This window comes from Mixophyes fleayi, unplaced genomic scaffold (genome assembly GCF_038048845.1).
Source record: "Mixophyes fleayi isolate aMixFle1 unplaced genomic scaffold, aMixFle1.hap1 Scaffold_32, whole genome shotgun sequence".
In the NCBI taxonomy this organism is placed as follows: domain Eukaryota; kingdom Metazoa; phylum Chordata; class Amphibia; order Anura; family Limnodynastidae; genus Mixophyes; species Mixophyes fleayi.
In genome coordinates this window covers 66,323-84,250 of record NW_027447221.1, presented here as the reverse complement: position 1 = coordinate 84,250, position 17,928 = coordinate 66,323, and positions in this window count along the sequence as shown.

The window sequence follows — 17,928 nt, the reverse complement described above, 5'->3', positions numbered from 1 at the left end:
TCATTAATCATAATTTGAATCATGGATTGAATCATAAATCATAAATTATGAATTGAATCATGAATCATGATTTGAATCATGAATCATGAATTGAATCATGAATCATAAATTGAATCATGAATTGAATCATGGATCATGAAATGAATCATGAAATGAATCATGAATTGAATCACAAATCATGAATTGAATCATGAATCATAAATTAAATCATGTAACATGAATTGAATCATGAATCATGAATCATGAATTGAATCATGAATCATCAATTGAATCATGAATCATGAATTAAATCATGAATCTTGAATCATGAATCATTAATCGAATCATCAATCATGAATCATGAATAATGAGTCAAATGATGAATCATGAATTAAATCATGAATCATGAATTGAATCATGAATCATGAATTGAATCATGAATTGAATCATGAATCATGAATCATGAAATGAATCATGAATCATGAATCGAATCATAAATCATGAATTAAATCATGAATCATGAATCATGAATTGAATCATGAATCATGAATTGAATCATGAATCATGAATCAAATCATGAATCAAATCATGAATCATGAATCGAATCATGAATCATGAATTGAATCATGAATCATGAATTGACTAATGAATCATGAATTGAATCATGAATCATGAATTGCATCATGAATCATGAATTGCATCATGAATCATGAATTGAATCATGAATCATGAATTGAATCATGAATCATGAATTGAATCATAAATCATGAATCATGAATCATGAATTGAATCATGAATCATGAATCGAATCATGAATAATGAATTGAATAATGAATCATGAATCATGAATTAAATCATGAATCATGAATTGAATCATGAATCATAAATCATGAATTGAATTATGAATCATGAATCATGAATTGAATCATGAATCATGAATCATGAATCGAATCATAAATCATGAAATGAATCATGAATTGAATCATGAATTGAGACATGAATCATAAATTGAATCATGAATTGAATCATGAATCATGAATTGAATCATGAATCATGAATTGAATCATGAAATGAATCATGAATTGAATCATGAATCATGAATCATGAATTGAATCATGAATCATGAATTTAAGCATGAATCATGAATCATGAATCATGAATTGAATCATGAATCATGAATCATGAATTGAATCATGAATCATGAATCGAATCATGAATCATGAATCATGAATTGAATCATGAATCATGAATCGAATCATGAATCATGAATTGAATCATGAATCATGAATCGAATCATGAATCATGAATCGAATCATGAAACATGAATTGAATCATGAATCATGAATCATGAATCATGAATTGAATCATGAATCATGAATTAAATCATGAATCATTAAATAAATCATGAATTGAATCATAAATCATGAATCATGAATTGAATCATGAATCATGAATTGAATCATAAATCATGAATCATGAATTGAAACGTGAATCATGAATAGAATCATGAATAATGAATTGAATCATAAAATCATGAATCATGAATTAAATCATGAATCATGAATCGAAACATGAATCATGAATTGAATCATAAATCATGAATTATGAATTGAATCATGAATCATGAATCGAATCATAAATCATTAATCATTAGTCATGAATCAAAGCATGTTTCATGAATTGAATCATGAATCATAAAATTGAATCATGAATCATGAATTGAATCATTAATCATAATTTGAATCATGGATTGAATCATAAATCATAAATTATGAATTGAATCATGAATCATGATTTGAATCATGAATCATGAATTGAATCATGAATCATAAATTGAATCATGAATTGAATCATGGATCATGAAATGAATCATGAAATGAATCATGAATTGAATCACAAATCATGAATTGAATCATGAATCATAAATTAAATCATGTAACATGAATTGAATCATGAATCATGAATCATGAATCATGAATTGAATCATGAATCATCAATTGAATCATGAATCATGAATTAAATCATGAATCTTGAATCATGAATCATTAATCGAATCATCAATCATGAATCATGAATAATGAGTCAAATGATGAATCATGAATTAAATCATGAATCATGAATTGAATCATGAATTGAATCATGAATTGAATCATGAATCATGAATCATGAAATGAATCATGAATCATGAATCGAATCATAAATCATGAATTAAATCATGAATCATGAATCATGAATTGAATCATGAATCATGAATTGAATCATGAATCATGAATCAAATCATGAATCATGAATCAAATCATGAATCATGAATCGAATCATGAATCATGAATTGAATCATGAATCATGAATTGAATCATGAATCATGAATCATGAATTGAATCATGAATCATGAATTGCATCATGAATCATGAATTGACTAATGAATCATGAATTGAATCATGAATCATGAATTGCATCATGAATCATGAATAATGAATCAAATGATGAATCATGAATTGAATCATGAATCATGAATTGAATCATGAATCATGAATTGAATCATCAATTGAATCATGAATCATGAATCATGAATTGAATCATGAATCATGAATCGAATCATGAATCATGAATTAAATCATGAATCATGAATCATGAATTGAATCATGAATCATGAATTGAATCATAAATCAAATCATGAATCATGAATCAAATCATGAATCATAAATCATGAATCATGAATCGAATCATGAATCATAAATTGAATCATGAATCATGAATCATGAATTGAATTATGAATCATGAATTGCATCATGAATCATGAATTGCATCATGAATCATGAATTGATTAATGAATCATGAATTGAATCATGAATCATGAATTGCATCATGAATCATGAATCATGAATTGAATCATGAATCATGAATTGAATCATGAATCATGAATCATGAATTAAATCATGAATCATGAAATGAATCATGAATCATGAAATGAATCATGAATTGAATCATAAATCATGAAATGAATCATGAATTGAATTATGAATCATAAATTGAATCATGAATTGAATCATGAATCATGAATTGAATCATGAATCATGAATCATGAATTGAATCATGAATCATGAATTGAATCATAAATCATGAATCATGAATCATGAATTGAATCATGAATCATGAATCGAATCATGAATAATGAATTGAATAATGAATCATGAATCATGAATTAAATCATGAATCATGAATTGAATCATGAATCATAAATCATGAATTGAATCATGAATCATGAATCATGAATCATGAATTGAATCATGAATCATGAATCATGAATCGAATCATAAATCATGAAATGAATCATGAATTGAATCATGAATTGAGACATGAATCATAAATTGAATCATGAATTGAATCATGAATCATGAATTGAATCATGAATCATGAATTGAATCATGAAATGAATCATGAATTGAATCATGAATCATGAATCATGAATTGAATCATGAATCATGAATTGAAGCATGAATCATGAATCATGAATCATGAATTGAATCATGAATCATGAATCATGAATTGAATCATGAATCGAATCATGAATCATGAATCATGAATTGAATCATGAATCATGAATCGAATCATGAATCATGAATTGAATCATGAATCATGAATCGAATCATGAATCATGAATCGAATCATGAAACATGAATTGAATCATGAATCATGAATCATGAATCATGAATTGAATCATGAATCATGAATTAAATCATGAATCATTAAATAAATCATGAATTGAATCATAAATCATGAATCATGAATTGAATCATGAATCATGAATCAAATCATGAATCATGAATTAAATCATGAATCATGAATTGAATCATGAATCATGAATCGAATCATGATTCATGAATTGAATCATAAATCATGAATCATGAATTGAAACATGAATCATGAATCGAATCATGAATAATGAATTGAATCATAAAATCATGAATCATGAATCGAAACATGAATCATGAATTGAATCATGAAACTTGAATTATGAATTGAATCATGAATCATGAATCGAATCATAAATCATTAATCATTAATCATGAATCGAAGCATGTTTCATGAATTGAATCATGAATCATAAAATCGAATCATGAATCATGAATTGAATCATTAATCATAATTTGAATCATGGATTGAATCATAAATCATAAATTATGAATTGAATCATGAATCATGATTTGAATCATGAATCATGAATCGAATCATGAATGATGAATCATGAATCGAATCATGAATGATGAATCATGAATCGAATCATGAATCATGAATTGAATCATAAATCAAGAATCATGAATCATGAATTGAATCATGAATCATAATTCGAATCATGAATCATGAATTGAATCATGAATCATGAATTGAATCATGAATCATGAATTGAATCATATATTGAATCATAAATCATGAATAATGAATTGAAACATGAGTCATGAATGTAATCATAAATCATGAATTGAATCATGAATTGAATCATAAATAATGAATCATGAATTGAAACATGAATCATGAATCGAATCATGAATCATGAATTGAATCATGAATCATGAATCGAATCATGAATCATGAATCATGAATCATGAATCGAATCATGAATCATGAATTGAATTATGAATCATGAATTGAAACATGAATCATGAATTGAAACATGAATCATGAATCATGAATCGAATCATGAATCATGAATCATGAATCAAATCATAAATCATGAATTGAATCATGAATTGAATCATGAATCATGAATCATTAATCGAATCATGAATTATGAATCATGATTCATGATTCGATTCATGATTCATGCTTCAATGCATGATTCATGATTCAATTCATGATTCATGATTCATGATTCAATTCATGATTCATGATTCATGATTCAATTCATGATTCATGATTCATAATTCAATTCATGATTCAATTTATGATTCATGATTCATGATTTAATTCATGATTCATAATTCATGATTCATGATTCAATTCATGATTCATAATTCATGATTCATGATTCGATTCATGATTCATAATTCGTGATTCAATTCATGATTCATGATTCATGATTTGATTCATGATTCATGATTCAATTCATGATTCATAATTCGTGATTCATGATTCAATTCATGATTCATGATTTGATTCATGATTCATGATTCAATTCATGATTCATGATTTATGATTCAATTCATGATTCAAGATTCATGATTCAATTCATGATTCATGACTAAATTCATGATTCGATTCATGACTAAATTCATGATTCGATTCATGATTCAATTCATGATTCATGATTCGATTTATGATTCATGATTCATGATTCATGATTCATTTCATGATTCATGATTCATGATTCAATTCATGATTCTTGATTCATGATTCAATTCATGATTCATGATTCATGATTCAATTCATGATTCATAATTCATGATTCATGATTTAATTCATCATTCATGATTCATGATTCAATTCATGATTCATGATTCATGATTCAATTCATGATTCATGATTTATGATTCGATTCATGATTCATGATTCAATTCATGATTCATGATTCATGATTCAATTCATGATTCATAATTCATGATTCATGATTTAATTCATGATTCATGATTCATGATCCAATTCATGATTCAATTCATGATTTATGATTCAATTTATGATTCATGATTCATGATTTATGATTCAATTCATGATTCATGACTCAATTCATGATTCATGATTCAATTCATGATTCATAAATCATGATTCATGATTCAATTCATGATTCATTATTCATGATTCATGATTCAATTCATGATTCAATTCATGATTCATGATTCATGATTCAAATCATGATTCATGATTCATGATTCAATTCATGATTCATGATTCATAATTCAATTCATGATTCAATTTATGATTCATGATTCAATTCATGATTCATAAATCAATATTCATGATTCAATTCATGATTCATTATTCATGATTCATGATTCAATTCATGATTCAATTCATGATTCATGATTCATGCTTCAATTCATGATTCATGATTCATGCTTCAATATATGATTCATGATTCAATTCATGATTCATGATTCATGATTCAAATCATGATTCATGAATTATGATTCAATTCATGATTCATGATTCAATTCATGATTCATAATTTGATTCATGATTCATGATTCATGATTCAATTCATAATACATGATTTGATTCATGATTCATGATTCATAATTTAATTCATGATTCAATTCATGACTCATGATTCATGATTCAATTTATGATTCATGATTAATGAATCATGATTTAATTCATGATTCAATTCATGATTCAATTAATGATTCATGATTCATGATTTATGATTCAATTTATGATTCATAATTCATGATTCAATTCATAATTCATAATTCATGATTCATGATTCAATTCATGATTCATGATTCATGATTCAATTCATGATTCATGACTTAATTCATGATTCGATTTATGATTCAATTCATGATTCATGATTCGATTTATGATTCATGATTCATGATTCAATTCATGATTCATAATTCATGATTCATGATTCGATTCATGATTCATGATTCGTGATTCAATTCATGATTCATGATTCATGATTTGATTCATGATTCATGATTCATGATTCAATTCATGATTCATAATTCATGATTCATGATTCAATTCTTGATTCATGATTAATGATTCGATTCATGATTCAATTCATGATTCATGATTCAATTCATGATTCATGATTCATGATTCAATTCATGATTCAAGATTTGATTCATAATTCATGATTCATGATTCAATTCATGATTCATGATTCATGATTCAATTCATGATTCATGACTCAATTCATGATTCGATTCATGATTCATAATTCGATTTATGATTCATGATTCATGAATCAATTCATGATTCTTGATTCATGATTCAATTCATGATTCATGATTCAATTCATGATTCATGATTCATGATTCAATTCATGATTTAATTCATGATTCATGATTCATGATTCAATTTATGATTCTTGATTCATGATTCAATTTATGATTCATGATTCATGATTCAATTCATGAATCATAATTCATGATTCATGATTCAATTTATGATTCATGATTCATGATTCATGATTCAATTCATGATTTATGATTCATGATTTATGATTCAATTCATGATTCAATTCATAATTCATGATTCAATTCATAATCCATAATTCATGATTCATGATTCAATTCATGATTCATGATTCATGATTCGATTCATGATTCATGATTCAATTCATGATTCATGATTCATGATTCAATACATGATTCATGATTCATGATTCAATTCATGATTCAAGATTTGATTCATAATTCATGATTCATGATTCAATTCATGATTCATGATTCAATTCATGATTCATGATTCATGATTCAATACATGATTCATGATTCAATTCATGATTCAAGATTTGATTCATAATTCATGATTCATGATTCAATTCATGATTCATGATTCATGATTCAATTCATGATTCATGACTCAATTCATGATTCGATTCATGATTCAATTCATGATTCATTTAATTCGATTTATGATTCATGATTCATGAATCAATTCATGATTCATGATAAAATTCATGATTCTTGATTCATGATTCAATTCATGATTCATGATTCATGATTCAATTCATGATTCAATTCATGATTTATGATTCATGATTCATGATTCATGATTTATGATTCAATTCATGATTCAATTCATGATTCATGATTCATGATTCAATTCATGATTCATAATTCATGATTCATGATTTAATTCATGATTCATGATTCAATTCATGATTCATGATTCATGATTCAATTCATGATTCATGATTTATGATTCGATTCATGATTCATGATTCAATTCATGATTCATGATTCAATACATGATTCATGATTCAATTCATGATTCAAGATTTGATTCATAATTCATGATTCATGATTCAATTCATGATTCATGTTTTATGATTCAATTCATGATTCATGACTCAATTCATGATTCGAATCATGATTCAATTTATGATTCATAATTCGATTTATGATTCATGATTCATGAATCAATTCCTGATTCATGATTCAATTCATGATTCTTGAATCATGATTCAATTCATGATTCATGATTCATGATTCAATTCATGATTCATGATTCATGATTCAATTCATGATTTAATTCATGATTCATGATTTATGATTCAATTTATGATTCTTGATTCATGATTCAATTCATGATTCTTGATTCATGATTCAATTCATGAATCATAATTCATGATTCATGATTCAATTTATGATTCATGATTCATGATTCATGATTCAATTCATGATTTATGATTCATGATTCATGATTCATGATTTATGATTCAATTCATGATTCAATTCATGATTCATGATTCATGATTCAATTCATGATTCATAAATCATGATTCATGATTCAATTCATGATTCATGATTCATGCTTCATGCTTCAATTCATGATTCATGATTCAATTCATGATTCATGATTCATGATTCATGATTCAATTCCTGATTCATGATTCATGATTCAATTCATGATTCATGATTCATGATTCAATTCATGATTCAATTTATGATTCATTATTCATGATTTAATTCATGATTCATAATTCATGATTCATGATTCAATTCATGATTCATAATTCATGATTCATGATTCGATTCATGATTCATGATTCGTGATTCAATTCATGATTCATGATTCATGATTTGATTCATGATTCATGATTCATGATTCAATTCATGATTCATAATTCATGATTCATGACTCAATTCATGATTCATGATTTGATTCATGATTCATGATTCAATTCATGATTCATGATTCATGATTCAATTCATGATTCATGATTCATGATTCAAGATTTGATTCATGATTCATGATTCATGATTTAATTCATGATTCATGACTAAATTCATGATTCGATTCATGACTAAATTCATGATTCGATTCATGATTCAATTCATGATTCAAGATTTGATTCATAATTCATGATTCATGATTCAATTCATGATTCATGATTCATGATTCAATTCATGATTCATGAATCAATTCATGATTCATGATTCAATTCATGATTCTTGATTCATGATTCAATTCATGATTCAATTCATGATTCATGATTCAATTCATGATTCATGATTCATGATTTAATTCATGATTTAATTCATGATTCATGATTCATGATTCAATTTATGATTCTTGATTCATGATTCAATTTATGATTCTTGATTCATGATTCAATTCATGAATCATAATTCATGATTCATGATTCAATTTATGATTCATGATTCATGATTCATGATTCAATTCATGATTCAATTCATGATTTATGATTCATGATTCATGATTCATGATTTATAATTCAATTCATGATTCAATTCATGATTCATGATTCAATTCATAATCCATAATTCATGATTCATGATTTAATTCATTATTCATGATTCATGATTCGATTTATGATTCATGATTCAATTTATGATTCTTGATTCATGATTCAATTCATGATTCATGATTCATGATTCAATTCATGATTCATGATTCATGATTCAATTCATGATTTAATTCATGATTCATGATTCATGATTCAATTTATGATTCTTGATTCATGATTCAATTCATGATTCTTGATTCATGATTCAATTCATGAATCATAATTCATGATTCATGATTCAATTTATGATTCATGATTCATGATTCATGATTTATGATTCAATTCATGATTCATGATTCAATTCATGATTCATGATTCAATTCATGATTCATAATTCATGATTCATGATTTAATTCATGATTCATGATTCATGATTCGATTCATGATTCATGATTCATGATTCGATTCAATTCATGATTCATGATTCATGATTCAATTCATGATTCATGATTCATGATTCAATTCATGATTCATGATTTATAATTCGATTCATGATTCATGATTCAATTCATGATTCATGATTCATGATTCAATACATGATTTATGATTCAATTCATTATTCAAGATTTGATTCATAATTCATGATTCATGATTCAATTCATGATTCATGATTCAATTCATGATTCATGACTCAATTCATGATTCGATTCATGATTCAATTCATGATTCATAATTCGATTTATGATTCATGATTCATGAATCAATTCATGATTCATGATTCAATTCATGATTCTTGATTCATGATTCATTTCATGATTCATGATTCATGATTCAATTCATGATTCATGATTCATGATTCAATTCATGATTTAATTCATGATTCATGATTCATGATTCAATTCCTGATTCTTGATTCATGATTCAATTCATGAATCATAATTCATGATTCATGACTCAATTTATGATTCATGATTCATGATTCATGATTCAATTCATGATTTATGATTCATGATTCATGATTCATGATTTACGATTCAATTCATGATTCAATTCATGATTCATGATTCATGATTCAATTCATGATTCATAATTCATGATTCATGATTCAATTCATGATTCATGATTCATGATTCAATTCATGATTCGATTCATGATTCAATTCATAATTTGATTCATGATTCGATTCATGATTCATGCTTCAATTCATGATTCATGATTCAATTCATGATTCATGATTCATGATTCAATTCATGATTCATGATTCATGATTCAATTCATGATTCATGATTCATGATTCAATTCATGATTCAATTTATGATTCATGATTCATGATTTAATTCATGATTCATAATTCATGATTCATGATTCAATTCATGATTCATAATTCATGATTCATGATTCGATTCATGATTCATAATTCGAGATTCAATTCATGATTCATGATTCATGATTTGATTCATGATTCATGATTCAATTCATGATTCATAATTCGTGATTCATGATTCAATTCATGATTCATGATTTGATTCATGATTCATGATTTAATTCATGATTCATGATTTATGATTCAATTCATGATTCAAGATTCATGATTCAATTCATGATTCATGACTAAATTCATGATTCAATTCATGATTCATGACTAAATTCATGATTCGATTCATGACTAAATTCATGATTCGATTCATGATTCAATTCATGATTCATGATTCGATTTATGATTCATGATTCATGATTCATGATTCATTTCATGATTCATGATTCAATTCATGATTCTTGATTCATGATTCAATTCATGATTCATGATTCATGATTCAATTCATGATTCATAATTCATGATTCATGATTTAATTCATGATTCATGATTCATGATTCAATTCATGATTCATGATTCAATTCATGATTCATGATTTATGATTAGATTCATGATTCATGATTCAATTCATTATTCATGATTCATGATTCAATTCATGATTCATAATTCATGATTCATGATTTAATTCATGATTCATGATTCATGATCCAATTCATGATTCAATTCATGATTTATGATTCAATTTATGATTCATGATTCATGATTTATGATTCAATTCATGATTCATGGCTCAATTCATGATTCATGATTCAATTCATGATTCATAAATCATGATTCATGATTCAATTCATGATTCATTATTCATGATTCATGATTCAATTCATGATTCAATTCATGATTCATGCTTCAATTCATGATTCATGCTTCAATTCATGATTCATGATTCATGCTTCAATTCATGATTCATGATTCAATTCATGATTCATGATTCATGATTCAAATCATGATTCATGATTCATGATTCAATTCATGATTCATGATTCATAATTCAATTCATGATTCAATTTATGATTCTTGATTCATGATTCAATTTATGATTCTTGATTCATGATTCAATTCATGAATCATAATTCATGATTCATGATTCAATTCATGAATCATAATTCATGATTCATGATTCAATTTATGATTCATGATTCATGATTCATGATTCAATTCATGATTCAATTCATGATTTATGATTCATGATTCATGATTCATGATTTATGATTCAATTCATGATTCAATTCATGATTCATGATTCAATTCATAATCCATAATTCATGATTCATGATTTAATTCATTATTCATGATTCATGATTCATGATTCAATTCATGATTCATGATTCAATTCATGATTCATGATTCGATTCATGATTCATGATTCAATTCATGATTCATGATTCATGATTCAATACATGATTCATGATTCATGATTAAATTCATGATTCATGATTCGATTCATGATTCATGATTCAATTCATGATTCATGATTCATGATTCAATTCATGATTCAAGATTTGATTCATAATTCATGATTCATGATTCAATTCATGATTCATGATTCATGATTCAATTCATGATTCATGACTCAATTCATGATTCGATTCATGATTCAATTCATGATTCATAATTCGATTTATGATTGATGATTCATGAATCAATTCATGATTCATGACTCAATTCATGATTCGATTCATGATTCAATTCATGATTCATAATTCGATTTATGATTGATGATTCATGAATCAATTCATGATTCATGATAAAATTCATGATTCTTGATTCATGATTCAATTCATGATTCATGATTCATGATTCAATTCATGATTCAATTCATGATTTATGATTCATGATTCATGATTCATGATTTATGATTCAATTCATGATTCAATTCATGATTCATGATTTAATTCATGATTCATGATTCAATTCATGATTCATGATTCATGATTCATGATTCATGATTCAATTCATGATTCATAATTCATGATTCATGATTTAATTCATGATTCATGATTCAATTCATGATTCATGATTCATGATTCAATTCATGATTCATGATTTATGATTCGATTCATGATTCATGATTCAATTCATGATTCATGATTCAATTCATGATTCAAGATTTGATTCATAATTCATGATTCATGATTCAATTCATGATTCATGTTTTATGATTCAATTCATGATTCATGACTCAATTCATGATTCGATTCATGATTCAATTCATGATTCATAATTCGATTTATGATTCATGATTCATGAATCAATTCATGATTCATGGATCAATTCATGATTCTTGATTCATGATTCAATTCATGATTCATGATTCATGATTCAATTCATGATTCATGATTCAATTCATGATTTAATTCATGATTCATGATTTATGATTCAATTTATGATTCTTGATTCATGATTCAATTCATGATTCTTGATTCATGATTCAATTCATGAATCATAATTCATGATTCATGATTCAATTTATGATTCATGATTCATGATTCATGATTTATGATTCAATTCATGATTCAATTCATGATTCATGATTCATGAATCAATTCATGATTCATAATTCATGATTCATGATTCAATTCATGATTCATGATTCATGATTCATGATTCAATTCATGATTCATGATTCAATTCATGATTCGATTCATGATTCAATTCATAATTTGATTCATGATTCATGATTCGATTCATGATTCATGATACGATTCATGATTCATGCTTCATGCTTCAATTCATGCTTCATGCTTCAATTCATGATTCATGATTCAATTCATGATTCATGATTCAATTCATGATTCATGATTCATGATTCAATTCATGATTCATGATTCATGATTCAATTCATGATTCAATTTATGATTCATTATTCATGATTTAATTCATGATTCATAATTCATGATTCATGATTCAATTCATGATTCATAATTCATGATTCATGATTCGATTCATGATTCATGATTCGTGATTCAATTCATGATTCATGATTCCTGATTTGATTCATGATTCATGATTCAATTCATGATTCATAATTCATGATTTATGATTCAATTCATGATTCATGATTTGATTCATGATTCATGATTCAATTCATGATTCATGATTCATGATTCAATTCATGATTCATGATTCATGATTCAATTCATGATTCAAGATTTGATTCATGATTCATGATTCATGATTTAATTCATGATTCATGACTAAATTCATGATTCGATTCATGACTAAATTCATGATTCGATTCATGACTAAATTCATGATTCGATTCATGATTCAATTCATGATTCAAGATTTGATTCATAATTCATGATTCATGATTCAATTCATGATTCATGATTCATGATTCGATTCATGATTCAATTCATGATTCATAATTCAATTCATGATTCATGATTCAATTCATGATTCTTGATTCATGATTCAATTCATGATTTATGATTCAATTCATGATTCATGATTCAATTTATGATTCTTGATTCATGATTCAATTTATGATTCTTGATTCATGATTCAATTCATGAATCATAATTCATGATTCATGATTCAATTTATGATTCATGATTCATGATTCATGATTCAATTCATGATTAAATTCATGATTTATGATTCATGATTTATGATTCATGATTTATGATTCAATTCATGATTCAATTCATGATTCAATTCATGATTCAATTCATAATTTGATTCATGATTCATGATTCGATTCATGATTCATAATTCGATTCATGATTCATGCTTTATGCTTCAATTCATGATTCATGATTCAATTCATGATTCATGATTCAATTCATGATTCATGATTCATGATTCAATTCATGATTCAATTTATGATTCATTATTCATGATTTAATTCATGATTCATAATTCATGATTCATGATTCGATTCATAATTCATGATTCATGATTCGATTCATGATTCATGATTCATGATTCAATTCATGATTCCTGATTTGATTCATGATTCATGATTCATGATTCAATTCATGATTCATAATTCATGATTCATGATTCAATTCATGATTCATGATTTGATTCATGATTCATGATTCAATTCATGATTTATGATTCATGATTCAATTCATGATTCATGATTCATGATTCAATTCATGATTCAAGATTTGATTCATGATTCATGATTCATGATTTAATTCATGATTCATGACTAAATTCATGATTCGATTCAAGACTAAATTCATGATTCGATTCATGATTCAATTCATGATTCAAGATTTGATTCATAATTCATGATTCATGATTCAATTCATGGTTCATGATTCATGATTCGATTCATGATTCATGACTCAATTCATGATTCGATTCATGATTCAATTCATGATTCATAATTCAATTTATGATTCATGATTCATGAATCAATTCATGATTCATGATTCAATTCATGATTCTTGATTCATGATTCAATTCATGATTCATGATTCGATTCATGATTCATGATTCATGATTCATGATTCAATTCATGATTTAATTCATGATTCATGATTCATGATTCAATTTATGATTCTTGATTCATGATTCAATTTATGATTCTTGATTCATGATTCAATTCATGAATCATAATTCATGATTCATGATTTAATTTATGATTCATGATTCATGATTCAGGATTCAATTCATGATTCAATTCATGATTTATGATTCATGATTTATGATTCATGATTTATGATTCAATTCATGATTCAATTCATGGTTCATGATTCAATTCATAATCCATAATTCATGATTCATGATTTAATTCATTATTCAATTCATGATTCATGACTCAAGATTCGATTTATGATTCATGATTCATGATTCAATTCATTATTCATGATTCAATTCATGATTCATGATTTATGATTCGATTCATGATTCATGATTCAATTCATTATTCATGATTCATGATTCAATTCATGATTCATAATTCATGATTCATGATTTAATTCATGATTCATGATTCATGATCCAATTCATGATTCAATTCATGATTTATGATTCAATTTATGATTCATGATTCATGATTCATGATTTATGATTCAATTCATGATTCATGACTCAATTCATGATTCATGATTCAATTCATGATTCATAAATCATGATTCATGATTCAATTCATGATTCATTATTCATGATTCATGATTCAATTCATGATTCAATTCATGATTCATGATTCATGATTCATGCTTCAATTCATGATTCATGATTCATGCTTCAATTCATGATTCATGATTCAATTCATGATTCATGATTCATGATTCAAATCATGATTCATGATTCATGATTCAATTCATGATTCATGATTCATAATTCAATTCATGATTCAATTTATGATTCTTGATTCATGATTCAATTTATGATTCTTGATTCATGATTCAATTCATGAATCATAATTCATGATTCATGATTCAATTCATGAATCATAATTCATGATTCATGATTCAATTTATGATTCATGATTCATGATTCATGATTCAATTCATGATTCAATTCATGATTTATGATTCATGATTCATGATTCATGATTTATGATTCAATTCATGATTCAATTCATGATTCATGATTCAATTCATAATCCATAATTCATGATTCATGATTTAATTCATTATTCATGATTCATGATTCATGATTCAATTCATGATTCATGATTCAATTCATGATTCATGATTCATGATTCAATACATGATTCATGATTCATGATTCAATTCATGATTCATGATTCATGATTCGATTCATGATTCATGATTCAATTCATGATTCAAGATTTGATTCATAATTCATGATTCATGATTCAATTCATGATTCATGACTCAATTCATGATTCGATTCATGATTCAATTCATGATTCATAATTCGATTTATGATTGATGATTCATGAATCAATTCATGATTCATGATAAAATTCATGATTCTTGATTCATGATTCAATTCATGATTCATGATTCATGATTCAATTCATGATTCAATTCATGATTTATGATTCATGATTCATGATTTATGATTCAATTCATGATTCAATTCATGATTCATGATTTAATTCATGATTCATGATTCAATTCATGATTCATGATTCATGATTCATGATTCAATTCATGATTCATAATTCATGATTCATGATTTAATTCATGATTCATGATTCAATTCATGATTCATGATTCATGATTCAATTTATGATTCATGATTTATGATTCGATTCATGATTCATGATTCAATTCATGATTCATGATTCAATTCATGATTCAAGATTTGATTCATAATTCATGATTCATGATTCAATTCATGATTCATGTTTTATGATTCAATTCATGATTCATGACTCAATTCATGATTCGATTCATGATTCAATTCATGATTCATAATTTGATTCATAATTCATGATTCATGATTCAATTCATGATTCATGGATCAATTCATGATTCTTGATTCATGATTCAATTCATGATTCATGATTCATGATTCAATTCATGATTCATGATTCAATTCATGATTTAATTCATGATTCATGATTTATGATTCAATTTATGATTCTTGATTCATGATTCAATTCATGATTCTTGATTCATGATTCAATTCATGAATCATAATTCATGATTCATGATTCAATTTATGATTCACGATTCATGATTCATGATTCAATTCATGATTTATGATTCATGATTCATGATTCATGATTTATGATTCAATTCATGATTCAATTCATGATTCATGATTCATGAATCAATTCATGATTCATAATTCATGATTCATGATTCAATTCATGATTCATGATTCATGATTCAATTCATGATTCATGATTCAATTCATGATTCGATTCATGATTCAATTCATAATTTGATTCATGATTCATGATTCGATTCATGATACGATTCATGATTCATGCTTCATGCTTCAATTCATGCTTCATGCTTCAATTCATGATTCATGATTCAATTCATGATTCATGATTCATGATTCAATTCATGATTCATGATTCATGATTCAATTCATGATTCATGATTCATGATTCAATTCATGATTCAATTTATGATTCATTATTCATGATTTAATTCATGATTCATAATTCATGATTCATGATTCAATTCATGATTCATAATTCATGATTCATGATTCGATTCATGATTCATGATTCGTGATTCAATTCATGATTCATGATTCCTGATTTGATTCA